The sequence below is a fragment of the Rana temporaria genome, chromosome 4, assembly GCF_905171775.1.
Source record: "Rana temporaria chromosome 4, aRanTem1.1, whole genome shotgun sequence".
Lineage (NCBI taxonomy): Eukaryota > Metazoa > Chordata > Amphibia > Anura > Ranidae > Rana > Rana temporaria.
Window position 1 is genome coordinate 332,486,594 of NC_053492.1, and position 21,809 is coordinate 332,508,402.

Below are 21,809 nucleotides of genomic sequence, written 5' to 3' on the forward strand. Positions count from 1 at the left end.
AAAATACATCCCTGGGAATTACAGACCAGTTAGCTTAACATCAATGGTAGACAAGCTCTTGGAGGGGATGATAAGGGACTATATACAAGATGTTAGTAAGGAAAATTGTATCCTTAAGGGCCCTTTTACACGGGGGGATCAGTAATGATCTGCCTCAGTGTGTCCGTCAGCTCAGCGGGGATCGCTCCGTATATCCCCGCTGAGCCGGCGGCTGACAGGGCGGGTCCCCGCACACTGTGCAGGGACCCGGCCTGTCTTTTTCTCCACTCTCCCCAATGGGGGATCAGATGAACATGGACCGTGTGTCCGTGTTCATCCGATCCGCAGACGAAAGAAAAAATAGGGTTTTCTTCCGTCCGCAAAATCGGATCTTTGCGGAGGCGGGTGATTACGGGTGTCAGCGGATGTACATCCGCTGACACCCGCAATCACATAGGGACCAATGTATGTCCCTTTTTCATCTGCAAGCGGAAAGGGGCCTTACAGTAATCAGCATGGATTCATAAAGAATCGTTATTGCCAAACCAATCTGTTAACCTTCTATGAGGAGGAGATCTGCCATCTAGATAAAAGAAGGCCCTTAGATGTGGTGTATCTGGATTTTTCAAAAGCATTTGACTCAATTCCCCATAAACGTTTACTGTACAAAGTAAGGTCTGTTGGCATGGACCATAGGGTGAGTGCATGGATTGAAAACTGGCTACAAGGGCGAGTTCAGAGAGTGGTGATAAATGGTGAAGACTCGGAATGGTCAGGGGTGGGTAGTGTGGTCTGTGCTGGGACCAATCCTGTTTGTTCATAAACGACCTGGAGGATGGAGTAAACGGCTCAATCTCTGTTTTGCGGACAACACTAAGCCAAGCAGGGCAATAACTTTGCCGCAGGATGTGGAAACCCTTGCAAGAAGATCTGAACAAATTAATGGGGGTGGGTAATGACGTGGCAGTTTTGATGGTATGCAGAGCACATCGCCATCCTGCCTTGTGCTATAAGTACACACTTCATCTTAGTGAAATAATCCATCTCTAAAACTAAAAGTTTCACTCGCCATCCATTCGGTCTGCCATTCATTCAAGTCAAGAGACCTCACCAATTGTTCTCATTCTAGCTCCCAGCTATCACTGACCAGGATAAGCCTGCTCTTTTATTGTGTCAACAAGAGTAACAAAGAAGGTGGTGGCTTCACAAAACAGCCAATCAGATATTTTGTATACTTTCAAAAGAACCAATCACAGACATGTGATTCAAATAGAAAGCTAGCAGTGATGTGTGAACATGGCTGGGTGCAGGGTCAAAGCTCTCTGTGAGACAATGAACACTAGGAAGCATGTCTCTGCACAAAGCCATGTGCAAACCAACTCACTGCTGCCATTGACGCAAACTATACTTAATCATGGATCAGATAACCATAATTTCGTATAGTTATGCTATAGTTCCCATGTACGCAGATCTTTCCACTTGGAGTCATTTAATGCAGTCGACAAGAAGTGGCCAGTCCCTTGCTGAGGCATAAATGAACATCCCTAAAAGGAGCGTGCAAATCTGCTGTGTCCATTAAAAGATGTTTGCGCCAATGTCCTTCCACCAACGTCTGTATGTGTGATACGCTCACATGAGTGCATTACAGCAAAACAGACACTGGGGGACATCTGACAACATACATTTATAGAAATTTCCACAACAGTAACTACATGGCAAATGGGATTTAATGTATTTGGGTGGCAAAAAATATGAATGCAATCTACTCACTAGGGGATGATCCTCTGGGGGAATCTAGGATGGAAAAGGACATGGGGGTCCTAGTAGATGATAGGCTCAGCAATGGCATGCAATGCCAAGCTGCTGCTAACAAAGCAAACAGAATATTGGCATGCATTAAAAAGGGGATTAACTCCAGGGATAAAGTGATAATTCTTCTACTCTACAAGACTTTGGTCTGGCCTCTACTGGAAATGGAGTACAAAGAAGGGCAACAAAGCTAATAAATGGTCTGGACGATATTGGTTATGAGGAAAGGTTGCGAGCACTGAACTTATTCTCTCTGTAGAAGAGACGCTTGAGAGGGGATATGATATGATTTAAAATTTACAAATACCATACTGGTGACCCCACAATAGGGATAAAACTTTTTCGCGGAAGGGAGTTTAATAGGACACGTGGCTACTCGTTAAAATTATAAGAAAAGAGGTTTAACCTTAAACTGCGTAGAGCAGGGGTGTCCAAACTTTTCTCAAAGAGGGCCAGATTTGATGAAGTGAACATGCGTGAGGGCCGACCATTTTGCCTGACATTCTTAGAACCATTAAAATTCGGTCTAAGTGTGGTCGTCCGAGCACTAATACACTGCCCAACAAAAATTCTCTGTGTGTGCTGAAGAGATGAGCTCGGGCCTGTTATTTGGAGATTATATATCTATATATATATATATAGATATATAATCTCTTGTGGCCCCAATGAATCCCTGAGCGCCGCTCAGGACTAAGGATGAGCTTGGGCGTGTTATTTGGATATACCATATTTATCCATGTATAACACGCACCTTCACTTTAAGAGGGAAGTTTCAGGGCATTTTTTTTTAAAATAAAGAACTGTGAAGCATGATTAGGGGTCAATGCCCATGAATGCAGCATCACCATTGCCATGAATGCAGCCTTACCATTGCATCCAATGCAGCCTCACATGTGCTACGAAAGCAGCCTCACATGTGCCTAAATGTAGCCTTACATGTGCCACGAATGTAGCCTCACATGTGCCATGAATACAGCCTTACCATTGCCATCAGTGCAGCCTGATCGATGCCCATCTGTAGCCTCAGAGGGGACAGGGAGGGGGGGTGGGATGACAGATTACATACAGGAGAATTTCCTTTTTTTTTTCTTTTTTTTTTTTATTGAGGTATTTCTCACATTACAAAAATGAACTAACACACAGTATAAACATAGAACTCATATGTAGCTCAATTGCGTACAATACACACAGCAAAATAACATGTATGGTAAGATAATGCAATGTGTACAAAGTAACAGGAAAGAAAATTAGGTTGGGGTGGGGGTGCATCCAATCCTGATATTAGATATAGCCCCTATGGGTCATAACCCTATTAGCCACGATCATTCAGAAGGCCTGAGCAAATGGCACCTGTATCCAAGATTCCTCAACCAGCTGTTTCGGACTCCGCCAGCCAAGCACGCCAAACCTTGTCGTACTTCAGTGGGCAGCCACAATTGATATATGTGTCCCTGTACAGGGGAAGGCTGGCGTTTACCAGGCGCCTCCACTGCACCAGAGAGGGGGGAGTGGGTTTCTTCCAGTGCATGGCAATATTTTTACGGGCATAGAAAAGCAGCAGGCTGACCACAACGCGTTTTACGGAGCTCGAGACAATGTTTTCTATTATTCCCAAGAGGCACACCTCCATTGCCAAAGGCAGTTGAAGCACCACCACTTTGTTAATCATGTCCAGCACCGACTCCCAGTACTGTTTCACCTCAGGGCATCGCCAGAAAATGTGGGAGAAGTCGCCAGGGGAGGCGCCACACCTCCAACACCTCGGGGAATGCGCAGGGTTCATCCTGTGAAGCCTGTGTGGGGTAAAGTATGCTCTGTGGACTATCTTAAATTGCACCAACCTGTCTCGGATAGAGACAAGTGAGCGAAAGGGGAGGTCCCAGACATCATCCCAGTCGTCCGCATCCAAGGCAGGAATGTCACTCTGCCATCTGGACCGCAGCACACCCAGAGGAGGAAGATAGACAAAGAGTAGGTATGAGTACAAATGCGAGGTGGGCTTTACCTCACAATTAAACCTCAGCGTTCTCTCCAGCTCCGACTGGGCCACGATGCAGGATGACAGCGGGAACTGTGCCGTGAAGGCATGCAACAATTGGTGGTATCTGAAGAGATAATGACTGGGCAGATTAAATGTGGAAGAGAGCTCAGCGAAAGGTATCAGTGTATTCTGTGAAACAATGTGGGAGACAAGTTTAATGCCGTACTTTGACCATGCGTAGGGGTCCAATAATTAGTAAAAATTGGATAGGCTGGGGTTATTCCAAATTGGGGCATTGGGGGAAATTTCAGAGGGTTTACACTTCTCAATTGCCAGACCAGTTCGCCACGCCCACAGAGTGGCAAGCATGGAGGGGGGTCAAGGGATATGGGGCGTGAGGGCCCCGGAAAAGCAAGAGCTGGAGGGCCTCCAGCGAGCCGACCACCAAAGCCTCCAGTGCGGTGGAAGCATTCGTCCCATCCGGCCGCAACCACCAAGCCGCCGTCACCAATTGTGCTGCTAGGTAGTATTTGTAGCAGTCCGGGAATGCCATGCCACCCTGCGTTCGCGGCCTCATCAATGTTGTTAGCCGGTACCTAGGTGGGGAGGGGCCCCAGATAAAGGAGGAAAAAATTTGGTTCAACCTGTGGAAGAAGGACTTGGGCACTCAGTGGGGGGAATGGCGGCAAAGGTAAGTGAGCTTGGGGACAATTTTCATCTTAATAAGATTCACTCTCCCCCAAACTGACAGGGGAAGATTACTCCATGCCTTGAGTCTGGATTGGGCCTCCATGAGCACCGGGGACAAATTCAACAAAATAAAGTCAGAGGCTGAGGCAGAGACGTGTACCCCCAAATATTTAAAAGAGTTGACCCAGCAAAGGGGGCTATCAGGCGGGGAGGTGGACCTGGCTGCTTGATCAATCGGGAAGAGCAGGGACTTGGACCAATTCACCTTGAGTCCAGTGACCGAGGCGAACGTGTCAAGAACAGTCAGCGCCCCGCGCAGCGAAGGACCCGCGTCATTAAGTAATAGTAACATGTCGTCCGCATTTTTTAGCACCTCTTGGTTTAATGCCCAGTCGCCTTCTTTCACTTGTCTCCTGCTGAGAAAATCCGCTACTCTGTTTAAATCCCCTTTTAGGTGGATTGCTGATATAGAGAGTATTAGGTGGATTCAGAAAGAGTTAGGCCGCGTATCAGTAGATACGCCGACCTAACTCGGAATCTGCACCGTCCTAAGTTTAAGTGTATTCTCAAACTGAGATACACTTAAACCTATCTAAGATACGACGGCTTGCGCCGTCGTATCTTAGGGTGCAATATTTAGGCTGGCCGCTAGGTGGTGCTTCTATTGAGTTTGGCGTAGAATATGTAAATGCATAGATGCGCCGATTCACGAATGTACTGATACAAAAAAATCACTGGCGCTCAATGGGAAATAACTAATATCCCATGAAATACTTAAAACCCTCGTATGGGCTGAGAACAGTCCGTGCTGCAGAGATCCGGATACCCTGAAGTACCACAAATACACAAATACACCAAAAAGGAAAACTCTGCGCTCCTGAAAGTTCACCAATTATAAATCCACTTAATGTTTGTGAAGAAAAAAACATACATTAACACTTTAATTTTCGGAAGATCCAGTCCTTTATATGGTTAAAAAAGGGAAAGTTTCCACAATGTACACAATATAATAAAAAAAGTATAAAAAAAACTTTCCAAATGTCTGCATCAGACCAGCACCCTCTTCAGACTTCAAATGGTTAAAGCTTGCGGTTTTAGTTTGTGGGCTGTCTAGCAAGACATCATTAGTGCAAATGGTGAGCACAGTACATTACCCAGCCAGATGTACACATCGATCGAATGTCCTTCTCCTGGCTGATGTAACAATGTCCGGGATCCTAAGCTCTCTCCTATGCGGGTATGGAAGCTTCACAGACCCGATAAATGTGACTGCTGGAGACACAGGGTGGATCAGCCTATCAGAAAGGACGCTCTCCCTGGGTGAACATGCAAGCGTCCCACGTCTGAGACACTGTTTCAGTAAACCAGCTGTACTGCAGGGAGAAGTTTAGGCGCCCTCCAGTGGGCAAATTGCAGTATGCGCTTGTTGAAAAATCAACAGCGTTGCATGGCGATTAAAATAATCGGATATAAAAGTTCTTATGCATGAATAGGATCTTCCATCATAAAAGGGGGATATTAAGAGGGGTCCTAGACGACGCGTTTCGCCCTTACAAGAGCTTTGTCACAGTCCTGTCCACAGTACGAATGTACGTCCGCCCATCGCAGTAAAGATACGCCGCCTTAGATAGGACCCAGGACAGGTTCCCGCCGGGAAACAGGCCTAAAATAAAAGGAGAGGACAGATTAGCTCTATTTCTGGATGAAGTTGGATTATGCGATATTTGGCGCACGCGCTACCCGTTTGAACGCCAATATTCCTGTTTTTCGAAGACTCACCACACCTTGTCCAGAATAGACATGGCGCTGGGTAACGACGAGGCAGCAACACTAGTATCTAACATAGAATATGGCCCAAGAGGAATCTCCGATCACTCACCGATCGAGTTGACAATAAAAACCAGGGGCAAATGGTACCCCAATGAATGGAAAATTAGCCCTCATTGGCTTGAGCTAATGAGTGAACACAGTACGGTGATGTCTGCTCTCAAAGAATTTCTACAGATAAACGCAGGAACTGCTTCAGTGGGGGTGGTATGGGACACCCTAAAAGCTCACCTCCGAGGTCTCCTGATTCAAAAGATAGCAGGGATTAAGAGGAAGAATAGGGAGGGGGAGAGCGAGATAAGGAGGCAGCTGCTACAGGCAGAGAAGAGATATGTTGAAGCCCCAACCCCGCAAAGCTTAAGAGTGGTTAGAAAAACAACAGATATATAAAATGACTACATTAAAAAAAACAGAGGGAAAACGAATATTCCAGAGACAGAACCAGTTTGGAGAGGGAGAGCGAGTGGGGCGCCTATTATCTCTTCTCATTAGAACTAATTCCCCCCCATCCACAGTTACAGCAGTCACGTTAGCAAGAGGGGTAACTTCTACCGATAAAACTGTGATATTAAATACTTTCAGAGAATTCTACGTGTCCCTTTATAGTTCCAAGAGAAGGGAGGGGACAGAAGGACCGGGAAATTTTTTCCTGGGAATGTCTGTCCCGGCATTGTCGGAGGAAGATAATATTGATATGGAGGCTCCAATCACTATATCTGAACTAAAACAGGCAGTGGCGGGGATGTCAACTCAAAAGTCACCTGGTCCAGACGGGTTGCCCATAGAGATCTACAAAAGATACGGGGATATTCTGCTACCAGAACTCCTCAAGACACTAAATTGGGCACTGATCCACGGAGCACTCCCCACCTCTATGTTAGAAGCTACCATTATTGTCTTACATAAGGAGGGGAAGGATCCAACTGAGGCCTCATCATATCGTCCCATCTCACTACTATGTACGGACGCCAAGATCTTGGCTAAAGTATTAGCAACTCGGCTAAACCGGAATATCCAAACGCTCATACATCCTGACCAATCTGGCTTCATCCCAAATAGGTCAACCAGTATTAATATCAGGAGACTGTTCCTGAATATGCAAATTCCAACAGAAGGGGTGGGTTCCAGAGCGGTTTTAGCCCTGGATGCCGCCAAGGCTTTTGACAGTCTGGAATGGGACTACCTATGGCAGGTACTAGAGAAATTCGGGTTTGGCCCCAGGTTTATTAGTTGGGTGAAGCTACTATACAACCAGCCAAGAGCTAGAATTAAAATCAATAACGAATTTTGTGAAACCTTCCAGCTAGAGAGAGGAACTCGACAAGGCTGTCCCCTTTCCCCCCTTCTGTTCGCGCTAGCGATGGAACCATTGGCCATCAAAATTAGAAAATCAGAAGATATACAGGGATTCCGCAGACTAACCATAGAGGATAAGATCGCATTGTTTGCGGACAATGTCCTGTTTTTTCTGGGAGACACCGGAACATCGTTAAAAAAGGTAATCAAAACGGTGGGTGAGTTTGGGCTATGCTCTGGGCTGGTCATCAATTGGGAAAAGTCATCATTACTGCCAATTGATTCCCCTGGTGTCCAGATACCCCACGGCATTCCTCAGTTAAAAGTAGAAGCAAAGATGAAATACCTCGGAATATGGATTACGAGGGACATCAATAGCTTCGTTCCAAATAACTTAATCCCCCTCTTGGTCAAATGGGAACATAAAAGAGACATCTGGTGTAAACTACCACTATCCATAGCGGGGCGATGTAATTTAATAAAGATGCTATGGCTGCCCCAGCTACTTTATATACTCCACAACTCCCCAGTTTGGATAGACCAAAAATGGTTTAAAAGGATAGAATCCATCTTTAGAGATTTAATTTGGAAGAAGGGACAAGCCCGGATTTGCCTCCAGACCATGCAGCTGCCAGCTAAGGAGGGGGGAATGGCTGTTCCACACCCGAAAACATACTTCCTAGCTTCGCAGCTGCAACATATCGCGAATTGCGGATTGGAGGGAGACGGGAACTCTGGGATACTGATGCTAATAGGGGCACCACATAGGACAATATTGGAGGCACTCGAGGCTGGTTCGTTTATTCATAAGTGTCCAACCATAAAACTTATCCTTAAAGTATGGCAAACCACAAAAACACTGTTGGGCTATAAGGGAATAACAACGTTTGCCCCTCTCTGGTGCAACCAAAACTTAAAGGAATTAAAAGACATTGAGAGATGCAAGGAATGGGAGAGACAAGGGATAAACCGCTTAAATCAATTACATGAGGGAGAACATATGAAATCATTTGCAGACCTGCGACAGGAATTCAATATAGCAAAAAAACATTTTATAGATACCTCCAGATCCGGCATGGCATCCAAGCCCAGTTTGGGTCACAACCCATTGTATGGTCCTCGGCTCCTACTCTCCTGAAAATAACCTCTTCAAAAACAACTAAGGGCCTGATCTCCGAACTGTATTCCAGAATAGGAGCTAAAACAATAAGTAGGGCAGGCCCCATCAAGAGCAGGATAGGATGAGAGAGAGACTTAGGGCAATTGTCTACGGAACAGTGGAGTGCGATCTTGAGGAGGGGGGTACTGGTCTCGATCTCTCCATCCCAGAAAGTATCACACTTGTTCCTTTTGCATAGAGTATACTATACCCCCAGGAGAATGTTCAATCTTGGGTGGAGAAGTACTGACGAATGTCCAAGGTGCAGAGCGACAGGCAACCTTATCCACATGATGTGGAAATGCCCTAAGCTATTCAGATACTGGGAGGAGGTGATAGATATAATAAATAAAACTTTTAAAACGAATTTGGAAGCTGAGTCTAAGACATGCCTATTAGGCAGCATTGATGAGGATAGAGTGCCTGTTGGAACCCTGGAGGTGGTGCTGAGATGCCTCTTCCAGGCAAGGAAGCTAATTGCGTGGAGGTGGCAGGCCCAGACTTCACCCACTGTCCAATCGTGGGTTGAAACCATCAATACAATGATCTGGAGCGAGAGAGTGACACTCACTAGACAGGGCAATTACAGAAAGTTTGTGAGGATGTGGAAACCTTGGCTAGACATAACGGGTTGTTCTATATAAGAAGATGGCGCCTTTCAAATTCAATTCAAATTCAATATATACTTTAACCCGCTATTAGACACCCCTCTATGGGGAGGATTAATCCAATGAAGCAAATCAAATTAATTTAAAAAACTGGTCCATGGTGCGATGGGAGGGTGGAGGGGTGGGCGAGGGGCGGAGGGGTGGTGAGGGTGGACATAAGGGAAGAAAATTTGGAATCTAAGTGGCTTTCTTACTCAACTACAACGACTAGGGGGACCCTCCCCCGGGTAGGGGGAGGGTGAGGGGTAAAAGGCTTGCTTGTGTATGTATTATGTTAAATTTACGCACGTTGGTGCACTACTTTTTGTAATTTATATATGCAAACAACAATAAAAAATGTTATAATAAAAAAAAAAAAAAAGATACGCCGCCTAAAGATAAACATGCCCCCTAGGTGGCGTAGCCAATGTTAAGTATGGCCGTCGTTCCCGCGTCAAAATTTGAAAATTTAACGTTGTTTGCGTAAGTCGACCGTGAATAGGGCTGGACGTAATTTCCGTCCACGTCGAAACCAATACGTCCTTGCGGCGTACTTTGCCGCAATGCACACTGGGAAATGTACACGGACGGCGCATGCGCCATTCGTAAAAAACGTCAATCACGTCGGGTCACAGTTAATCTACATCTAAAACACGCCCCCCTTGCCTAGATAACTTACGGCGGCGTAGTGTAAATACGATACGCTACGCCGCCGCAAAGATGCGGTGGTCTACTTGAACCTAGCTATTCGTTTTTCTCTCCCCATCTCAGGATTTTCTCTGCTAGTGCCCACAGGGTTCCACTTCTTGTTCCACCCTGTTTGTTTATGTAGGCAATGACTGATGCGTTGTCGGACCTGATTTGCAAGTGATGTCCTTTTAACTCTTTTTGGAAGGATTGAAGTGCAGGCCCTACTGCTTTCAATTCCTTCCAGTTGGATGATCTCATCCTCTCTTCCTTTTCCCACGTCCCTTGTGTTATCTGGGAGCCTAGATGCGCTTCCCATCCTACGCCACTTGCGTCTGTGGTAAGGGTCTGGTAAATGGGAAGTGTCCACAGCTGACCTTTGGTTACATTTTCTAATGTCCTCCACCACCATAGGGTTCTTTTTACCTTTGCTGGTATTAGAACCTCGGTGTCCAAGGACTCCTGCTTGTGATCCCAAATCTTTAATAGGAACATTTGCCGTGGTCGAAAATGTAAGGCTGCCCATTGTACTGCTGGGATCGCAGATGTCAGTAACCCCAGTGTTGACATCACCTTTCTGATGCATGGTAAGTTTGCCTGGATTGCACTTACTTCTTTTTGGATTTTTTCTATTTTTTCTTTGGGTAGAAATATTTTTTGCTGGACTGAATCTATCACATATCCCAAGTATGTTATCCGCTGAGTGGGTTGTAGGTTGGATTTTACCACATTTATTAGCCAACCCATATTTTTTTAGAAAGATCTGCATGATCTCGAGGTTCTTTTATAACCTCTCTGGAGATTCTGCAAACAGAAGCAGATCGTCTAAATAGGCGATGATGGATATGCCTTGGTCTCGCAAGGAAAGGCCGAAGGGTAAGGCTCGGAACTGTAGGTGTATGGTTTTGTTTTCCGTTTCTATCGCTAACATTAGAAACTTTTGACACTCTTTGGGCCAGATTCTCATAGATCGGCGTATCTTTATGCCGGCGTAGCGCATCTCAGATGCATTACGCCGACGTAACTTAGAGAGGCAAGCTCCGTATTCTGTAATCAGATGCGTGCACTTTTGCGCCGGCGTAGTGTAACTTCGTCGGCGTAAGAAGGCGTAATTCAAAGTAGGAAGGAAGTGGGCGTGATCCATTTAAATGAACCGTGACCCAATGCAAATGAAGGGCCGAACGAACGGCGCATGCGTCGTCACGTGATCGCATGAGCTGCACGCCTCTGCGCATGCGCTCAACTGCGCCTGGCGTTATTCCTGAGTTACGCCGGCCCACTGTTTACGCCCAGTGCATAAATACGCCCAGACATGCGCCCGTCGAGTGCAAAAGTACACCTGTTTGTTTTGGTTTGGTGGTTTAGGTGGCTCTACTTTTACTATTTGATTGGGACCATGTCTGGCCAGCGTTCTGGGACCCGTAAGAAAAACTTCATACCAGAAGAGAAGGCAATTATCCTTGCTGCCATGGAGAGGTATTATGACCGTCTCCATGGGTCCCGTAGCAAGGACACCAGCAAGGCCAAAAGGGACTAAATCATTCAGAGGATCACAGATCAGGTGAATGCTGTGGGCAATGAGGCGAGGAGGCCCAAGCATATCTCCAAAAAAATCAATGACCTTCGCCGTAAGGTGAAGGAGAAGATGTCCCTTATGGCAACCCATGCCAGGGGCACTGGTGGTGGCCCACCCTCTAGGGTCCGTCTGACACCTGACGAGGAGGTAGTTGCACGCTGCCTTACCAGGGTGCAAGTGGAGGGGATGCTGGGGTATGATTCCGTTGAGCTGCCCTTGAGGACAGGTAAGTGTGTTTTTTCTACTATCTGGTGTGTAGCATGTGTGGGGGGGGGGGAAGGGAACATGTGACAAGTGTGTGGGTCCACCAACATGTGAATGTTTTGTGTCATCCACAGATGGCCAGGAGGGAGCTGGGCCATCTGGTGCCCCTGCCCGTCCCACACCATTCCCTGATGATGATGCCCCTGCCCGTCCCACACCCTCTTCCTCTGATGAAGATGCCCCTGACCCCCAGGGAAGCCAAGCGGCATTGGTGGAGGGGAGTGGTGACCAGACCTCAAGTGACGAGGTCATTCAAGAGGATGCGGAGCATCTTGGTGAGGAGGTGTCAGTATACCAGGAGGAGGCGTCAGCCTCTGCTGCTCCTTCCCGGACATCCAGCCTTTAATCCTCCAGTCCCTCTGTCTCCATCTCCAACCCACCCACTCCCTCAAATCCCTCTGTCTCCATCCCCAACCCACCCACTCCCTCAAATCCCTCCCCCTATGCCTGAAGGCCTGAAGCCTCTCCTCGCCCCAGGAAGGCAACCAGGAAAACGAGGGGGGTTCCTGAGTCTTTGCCTGTCACCCTGACCACAGCCCAGGACACGCAGACCCGGCATATGGCTGATATGGCCCAGGACCTTCGGAGAGTGGCTGACAGCCTTGGTGAGAGGGGACACGTCACTGAAGGTCTGCAGGACATGGCAGGCAATTCGACAGCAGTAATAACCTGCTTGGGGAGCTGCAGACCACCACGGCTAACCTTGTGGCAGAAGTGCGGACCCTAAATGAGACCATACAGGTCCACACAGCTGCCATTGTCATGGTTCAGACTGAGACCAACAGCCTCCTTAGGCGTATAGCGGTGGCATTAGAGGGCAGGCCTCCAGCTCCGGTGGATGCTTCTCCACCTGAATTCCCCCCCCCCCCACCGTCAACCAGGCAGTTGAGGAGCCGTGGCCGTGGCAGCAACCAGGCCAATTTTTTTTTTTTGTTTATATGTTGCTCTGGTGAAGAGTTTTTTTTTTATTTGATATTTGCTCTGGTGAAGTTTTTTTTTAACTTGATATTTGCTCTGGTGAAGATTTTTTTATTTTCTTACTAATGCACACGGTGAGGCGTGCAGATTAGTGTGATTGGTGTGTGAATGGGGGGGGGTCACTCCTGCCGGCAAAGGGGTTTCACCCTCTGCCGTGTGAATGGTGTATGAATGTACAGTAACATAATTGGAGCCTTGGCGTGGCGTTGCTGCTCCCAACTCAAGAATGGACTTGGGCTAATCCAATTTGATGAGGATGTGGGGTGTGTGCTAGGGACCACAGTGGTGTGCATGCGTGCATTCTCATTGTGCCATGATTAATGTGTGTGTTTAACGTGTAAAGATACGTTCCACGAGGCATCTCCTGATTGCTGATCCCTCAGCAGACGGGGTATCCTCGAACAGGGGGGGATTGTCTGGTTCGGGGGTCAGGTCATCACGTATGTCAATCTCCAGGCACTTTCTCACGGCGAAGTTGTGCAGAATGCAACATGCACCGATGATCTGGCACACAAAGTTTGGGGAATACAACAGGGTACCCCCAGACTTATCCAGGCATCGGAAACGGGACTTCAGGATGCCAAATGTGCATTCCACCACTCCACGTGCGTGTGCTTCATTGTATCTTCTCTCTCCTGGGGTTTGGGGATTCCGGAATGGAGTCATGAGAAGGGGTCCAAGTGCATATGCAGAGTCACCTGGAAGGGAAAAGACAGGAGGATGTTAGTCATGCATGTGCCCCTCGTGATGTCTGCATCATGGGGGGGACAGACATGCCTGACTCCCAAACAGCAAGTCCCCTGTAAATGGGATGCCACATAATTTGGTTTTAGACGCGCAGTCCCCCTGCCATGTCTTTAACCTCTGTCTTGTGGAGTTGGCTAGTGCGGATGATCTAGCTGCCATCCGTACTAGTTCAGCTGAGGCATCTGTGATATAGGCTATGCCTCGCAGCAGTGTGGGAAAGGAGGATAGGATTTGCTCTTTCGCAGTTCCTTCCTCAAATGTGTGCCTGGATCTGGTTTAACCAGAACTCCATATTTCTGACTGCCATCGCTGGTTTTAAACTATCCAGTGTGGAGTCCCATGACTTTTTTAATAATGAGTCCATCTTTTTATCCATTGCTTCGGATAAGATGCCCATATCTTCAAATGCTAGATTGGTATGCCTTGATACCGGCGAGAAGGTGACATCTAGCTTTGGAGTTTTGTTCCATATTGAGGATGGGTCATCTGAGAATGGAAATCGTCTTTTTACAATTTTTTTTTTTGTGTATTTTGTGCATGTACTCGAGAGAGGAGCCGGACTGCAGGAGTTGGGAGTAGGCAGGCCTCCCCCAAAGGCAATCTGCCATCTTTCTCCATGCCCCGGGTGGCAATGGCAGGTGTGTGAGGGGGTCCTCCCACACAGCCCGCCCTACCTGCTCCGCTTTGAAGCCCAACGGGGCAGAGGGACTCCTATAAGGGAGTGAGAGGATTTGCCCGCTGAACCAGCTCCGTTAGTCCTTTGCCTCTCTTTTTTTAGAGACCGTGTGGTCAAAGTGCGTGCATGTTAACCCAATTTCAAGTGCGTGTAAGTGTGGTGGTTTTTGTGGGAGGGGGGTGGGTGTACTAAGCGCAGGCTTACCTCACATAGCACACCCACCGGGAGCCGGGCTGAGACCACCAAACTCAATTCACATGTAGCCGAGACCGGGATCCGAACCCCTAGCTGCAGAGGTGAATGGCTTATCAGCGCAGTGCCAATCGCGTTGAGCCACCGCAGCTCCCTGCTTTTAAAAAGCTTTAAAAAAGAACGGTTTTCTTTCTGGCTCTTGACATTCTTTTTTTAATTGCTTCTATTAGTACTTTGTGAACTGGAAAATTCCTCTTTTCCTGTTCTCCCAAACCCTTGTACATCTGGTCATGCAGGGATAGTTTTTTTTTTCTCTGTCTGTATACCCAGAGTGGTATATATGGCTCCCAAGAGGTGATCGACATCCTCTAATGAGAGTTTGTAATGGGGTGGCTTCCTGGAATCACCTTCCTGAGCCTCCTGCTCTGACTCTTGGGAACCGGACACTGCGCTGTCAGGTTCCTCTTCTGCCTCCTCTCTAGAAGCTACTGAAGGGCCTGCACTGGTGGAAGGTCTTAATTCCGGTAATATAACTGCTGCCTGTACAGGAGGAGAAGCTGACTGAAGCTGTGGGATCTGAAAACCTTCAAAAAAAGTTTTAAAAGATTCAAAAGTGTTGGATAATTCTTTAACAGATGATGCTAGGTCACTCTGTTCCGCAGTATGCTCCTGTACTAGCTTGCTAATACAATCGCTACAAATAGCTTTCTTCCATGACTCCCTAAGTGTGACTTTGCAGGATGGACACTTCCTCTTTGAACTGTGAGTGGGCCTATCCTTGTCAGTTTTCTGAAAGACAAAAGGGAAAAAAATATATACCGCACAGTTAGTACCATAACCTTCCGCCTGCCCACGGCAGGTGCGCAGTGCCTTCACATGGGCTTGCCTCACTAGGGGCCCTATGAATCACCCTCTGACACTGAGGGCTTGATTCACCTCCCCCTCCCTTTTTCCCTGGGGCGGTGGGAGGGGTGGTGGGTTTTAGGATAGTGGAGGTCCACCCTAGGTTCCCCTTACCTTGGTATGGCTGGAGCTGGTCTCTTCTGGAGCAGTATCCCTTCCTTCTGTCCCTGACATATTTGTGTCACCAGCGCTGCTTCTGCTGTCTCTACAGCGATTGCAGCACCCTCCAGCCTCCGCCCGGCTCCGTTTTTGAATTTCGCGGCCGGAACCAGAAGCTGCAAACCCAGAAGTGCACGCCCCCGTTTGCCGGACATGACGTCACCCGTCGTCGGCTCCGTGTGGTCCCGATACCCGGCGTGGCTGCGCTCTGGAATCCCCATTCCTGCTGCTGCCACACACGCTGCTTGGGGCATGGGACGCTGGCTGTGCACTCCTTCCACCGCACTCGGTGTTACAAAATGGAGCCCCCCCTGACCTACACCTGCGCTCAGGGATGTGAGGGCGGCAATCACACCCAGGTTAGTGACCGGGTCTGTCCCAAGAGCCCCTGCTCCCTTTCCGGACTGTCTGAGCCTCCTTTGGCTCTCCTGGCTGCTTCCTAACGGTGTCTCCCCTCTGGAGGAAACACAAATAACTGAGGACCAGCAGGGGAGGAGAAAATGTATAGGAGGCTGGCGCGGTGTTTCCTACAGAGGGGAGGAGCCAAGGTCTCTCAAGTAGCTGTCCTGAAAGACGATTAGGGGAAAATACGATCAAAGAAGGGTTGTAAGCTCAATAACATCATAACCAGGCCACAATCTAAAGGCCTAATAGGTTTACATATTGATTAAAAAGAAATACAGGGAACATTTACAGCGACCCAAGGACAGTGGGGGCTTGGCATTGCCAAATCCTTGGCTTTACTATTTAGCGGCCCAGCTGCAACAGTTGATTGATATGTTCCCGCCGGCGAGGGGGACGGAGACGGAGGTACACTGGTCCCTGTGGCGTTGGAGGCACAGGCCTTTGCTAAACCGCATAAAAAGTATCCTACTTTTAGCTTGATCCAGAAGGTGTGGAATAAAGTTAAATATATTCAGAATGCAGATGGCTATACAGAGTACAGCCCTATATGGCAAAATGACACATACTGAGCTGGCCAAGTTACAGTCTGGGGCTAGATGGAAGAAATATGGGATCACACATCTTACACACATATTCCGCCATGGAGTACTACGCACGTTCACTGACTTGCGGGAGGCGTTTGGCCTACCACAATCAATGCACTTCTCTTATTTACAATTGATGCATGCAGTGGCGGCACAGGGTCGCTCCTCGGAATGGTGCCTGTTGCCGACCCCTGTGTTTGATCTCTTGGGGGATGCTGGGTCGTCTAAGGACTTTATATCCCAGTGCTATGCCATTCTGTTACAGTCTGTGATGAAACAGCATCCCCTGACAATAAGGGAGAGGTGGGAGACAGTCGTGGACCAGTTAGATGGTGAACAGTGGGATGAGGATTTTCCAGGGCAGTGAGTAAATGCTTGTTGAATGTTTCCCAAAGACTCACCCAGCTATATATACTGTTGCGGACCTACTACACCTCTCACAGACTTCATCGGATGAATTCACAGCTTGACCCTACATGTACAAGGTGCAAGAGAGATCATGGCGATCTGATCCATATGTTGTGGAGGTGTCCCAAGCTCCACACATACTGGGTGGGTGTGGTGAATACAGGTAATTCAGCGTTTAGCGTATCTCTCCCAAGGGACCCGAGGGCATGTCTCTTGGGGGCTTTGGAAGGAGTATGAATGGGAGGAGGATAGCAGGGAGGCTGTACATAGGTTCTTGTTCCAGACAAGGAAACTTATTATGGTACACTGGAAGGATGAGGCTCCCCCGACCTTGACAGAATGGATTGCTAACATTGGGACAGTGCTGAGAATGGAGAAAATTATATATCAGCATAGGGGTAGTGCCCACAAGTTTGAGAAGTTATGGGCGAAATGGCTGGGTGTGCCAGAATTGTCCCTGGTGGACTTGGTGGTTGATAGACTACTGGGCATTAATGTTGGGTGAGTTGTGGTTCATGTGAAATGATACGAGGGAGACGATTATGGTGTTTGGGGGGGATGGTTGGCTTATTCTGGATTAAAATTTCTGTGCGAGTATTTATCGATGTTCCTTTTTCTTTCCCCACAATGTTAAGGGGACTTTGTATGCCTTGTACCTCTGAAAACTAAATAAAACTTTGTTGGATTAAAAAAAAAAAAAAAAAAAAGAAATACAGAATTAAAGGAAGAGAAGAATGGGTGAGCCTGAAACAAGGGAAAGATCACAGGAAGGGTAGCAAAAGAGAAGAAGGAAGAGATGGATAGAAGCCTCGGAACAGTGACTTAGATTTATAAGATTGACATAAGGAGGTTATCAAAGTGTGACGGTTAGGCATTGGATAGCCAGGGCTGCCAGACTGAGGACTTTTTCATGGGTGCCGAGTAGAGTGGCCGTTAATTTTTCATTGATCATAATGTCGGCCGCTTGACTACTTTGAGCCCTGGTTCACACTGGGTACGATTTGGAACGATTTGAGATGCGATTTGACATGTCAAATCGCATCTCAAATCGGCGGCAATTGTCGGCAATGGCACTGTCCTAATTAGTGCGATGCCGCATCTGCGATTTCAAAAAGTAGTTCCTGTACTACTTTTTGCGATTTTGGGCCGCGATTTACATTAAATTGCGGCCGAAATCGCGGCGAAATCGCGGTAAAAATTGCGTATTTTACCGCGATTTTGAATTCGCAGCAGTGTGAACCTAGGCTAAAACTGAGAATTGGCGTTTTCCAGGCTCTCGCTAGGGTAAGTTTGGTTTCTGCATAAAGATGCAACACTAATTGCCGCTCCGGTCGGAGCAACTCTTTAGTAGCAATAAAGAAGGGGACTAATGGTGAAATACAGTTTGACAATTCTTTATTGCACAAACTAGGATAGGTACTTAGAGAATAAAAGATTGAATCACGTAAGGATTAGCAAGGAAGTGCAATAGGAACTGCAGCCTCCAGCGTACTTTCCACGACAACCGGAAGCGACATCATTTGGACTCAAAACCAGAAATTACATCAACGCGTTTCACCCTCTCACAAGGAGTCATCAAAGACCTTATTTCCGGTTAGCAAAGCAGAGTTTGTGTACAAGAAGACAGTCTTCTCTCTTGTTTAGCCAATAGAAAAGGATTATGGCGGCCATTTTATTGAAGGGATTTTACACACTTTGTTGCAGATTTTTACCTGTTTCTGTTAAGAATGAGCTGTATGTTCTACTATGCCCTTTAAAATCTGGTTCCTAAATGGGGAGGGTTTGTGTTCATTCCAATAAGCTGATGCCATTGCGGTCTTCTAATAAGAAAAGCGGCATTGTCTGCACTAGCCCTCTCCCCTAACAAAAAGGGTTGCTACCTTATCCCTTTAAAACCAAACACCTATTAATGTGGCTCGTTAAGTTGGAAATTAAACTCACTTAGTGCCGTATCTGCATAAAATTTGCCTCAGAACCTGTGTAATATGTGTTCGGTTTTAAAGGGATAAGGTGGCAACCCTACTCAAAAACCGCCCATGTGATTGGCTTTAGCAGTGGCCAATCACAGTTATCCTCCTGGAAACAGGGACCGCCCCCTCCCCTAGCAGACCTGCACCCAATCTCTTCCCCATCACAAGAGCTGACGATCGCAGCTACAGCAAAGTTAGAGATCCAAACAATGTTTCCAAATATATTACAATATGAGGGGGCACAGTGCCTTCCCCTAAGTGAGGATGTGGCTAGAGGAATTCTGAGATTGGAATTCATTAGGGCGGCAGAAGCTGTGTTTCACTGACACTTCCTTGCGCTGCTCTGCCATTGGGGACCGAGTCATGTCCTGGCAAAAGAGGCTTTGCGTACCGCTTGTGGCACCTGCTCTAAACCTATACAGAAGAGTACAGGTGCAAAAGTAATTCATATCAGACAGCCAATAAAATTGCAGCTGAATTTTTTTTAAGGAAAATAGAAAATAAAAATAGAAAATACAAAGTTAAGTTATGCTATGTGAATAGGGACATGTAACAGATATCAAGCAGGTGTTATCCCAGTTTGGCTGAAAAAGTGGTAAATACATTTTAAACCATTGTTTTTGAAAACTTAACTGAAAAATTGCATATTTGTAAGACATATAGCTGGATTTAGCTAGGGGCGCGCATCTTAGCGGCGGCGTATTTACACTAAGCGGCCGTAAGTTAGCTAGGCAAGTACTGTATTCACAAAGGGCCAGATTCACAAAAAGGATACAACGGCGTATCTCCTGATACACCGTCGTATCTCTGTTTCTATCTATGCGACTGATTCATAGAATCAGTTACGCATAGATATCCATAAGATCCGACAGGTGTAATTGTTTTACACTGTCGGATCTTAGGATGCAGTACCGCGGCCGCCGCTGGGGGGAGTTCGCATCGTAAACCAGCGTCGGGGATGCAAATTAGGAGTTGCGGCGATCCACGACGGATTTTCGTGTTCGCTACGTCACCGCTAGTCTAATTTCCAGTCGCAAAGTTAGTCGTCGTTTTGGGTGCCCTAACTTTAGTCAGCAAACGTATTGCTGTCTAAAGTATGGCCGTCGTTCCCGCGTCGAAATTTAAAAATGAACGTTGTTTGCGTAAGCCGTCCGGGAATACGGAATAATGCTACGCGCGCCGCCGTTCGAAAAAATGATATCACGGCCCGCAAAGCACAACGGGAATCGCGCAACTGAGCATGCGCAGTAGGTCTGGCGCGGGAGCTTTGTGCTTTGTGAATCAGGCACTTGCGATGAAAACTTGCGGCGGTGTAACGTATCTACGATACGTTACGCCGCCGCACTTCTACCTGAATCTGGCCCAAAGTACTTGCCTGCTAAGTTACGGCGGCGTAACGTAAATGTGGCCGGCGTAAGCGTGCCTAATTCAAATTAGGCTGAGGGGGCGTGTTGTATGTGAACCACTTCCCGACCGCCGCATGTACATTTACGTCGGCAGAATGGCACGGACAGGCACATCAACGTACCTGTACGTGCCTGCCTAGACGTGGGTCGGGGGTCCGATCGGGACCCCCCCCCCGGTACTTGCGGCGGTCGGATTCCCTCGGGGAGCGATCCGGGACGACGGCGCGGCTATTCGTTTATAGCCGCCCCGGAGCTGAAGAACGGGGAGAGCCGTATGTAAACACGGCTTCCCCGTGCTTCACTGTGGCGATGCATCGATCGAGTGATCCATTTATAGGGAGACTCGATCGATGACGTCAGTCCTACAGCCACACCCCCCTACAGTTGTAAACACACACTAAGTGAACACTAACTCCTACAGCGCCACCTGTGGTTAACTCCCAAACTGCAACTGTCATTTTCACAATAAACAATGCAATTTAAATGCATTTTTTGCTGTGAAAATGACAATGGTCCCAAAAATGTGTCAAAATTGTCCGAAGTGTCCGCCATAATGTGGCAGTCATGAAAAAAATCGCTGATCACCGCCATTAGTAGTAAAAATTTTTTTTTTTATAAAAATGCAATAAAACTATGCCCTATTTTGTAAACGCTTATAGCGCAAACCAAACGATAAACGCTTATTGCGATTTTTTTTACCAAAAATAGGTAGACGAATACGTATCGGCCTAAACTGAGGAAAAAATAAATTTTTAGATATGTTTTTGGGGGATATTTATTATAGCAAAAAGTAAAAAATATTGCATTTTTTTCAAAATTGTCGCTCTATTTTTGTTTATAGCGCAAAAAATAAAAACCGCAGAGGTGATCAAATACCACCAAAAGAAAGCTCAATTTGTGGGGAAAAAAGGACGCCAATTTTGTTTGGGAGCCACGTCGCACGACCGCGCACTTGTCTGTTAAAGCGACGCGACCATGGGTCATTTAGCAGCATATTGGTCCGGTCCTTAAGTGGTTAATATGGGTTGACCTGACGTGATTGACCTTTTTTAGGAACGGCGCATGCGCCGTCCATGTACATATCCCAGTGTGCATTGCAGCAAAGTACGCCGCAAGGACGTATTGGTTTCGACGTGGACGTAAATTACTTCCAGCCCTATTCACGGACGACTTGCGCAAACAACTTAAAATTTTCAAATTTCGAAGCGGGAACGACGGCCATATTTAACATTACTAGACCAGCTATTTGATGGAATAACTTTACGCCTGAAAATGCCTTACGTAAACAGCGTTTTTTTAATGCGAGGGGCGGACGTATGTTCGTGAATAGGCGTATCTAGTGATTTACATATTCTACGCCGAACGCAATGGAAGCGCCACCTAGCGGCCAGCCTAAATATTGCACCCTAAGATACGACGGCGCAAGACGTCGTATCTTAGATAGGTTTAAGTGTATCTCTGTTTGA

General features: G+C 47.1%; 1 protein-coding gene across 2 annotated transcripts in view; it reads left to right on the forward strand.

Moving 5' to 3' along the window:
- Positions 1-21,809, forward strand: part of ARID4B (AT-rich interaction domain 4B) — an 897,525-nt gene that overhangs the window by 237,635 nt on the left and 638,081 nt on the right. The gene's annotated exons all lie outside the window — the stretch shown is intronic.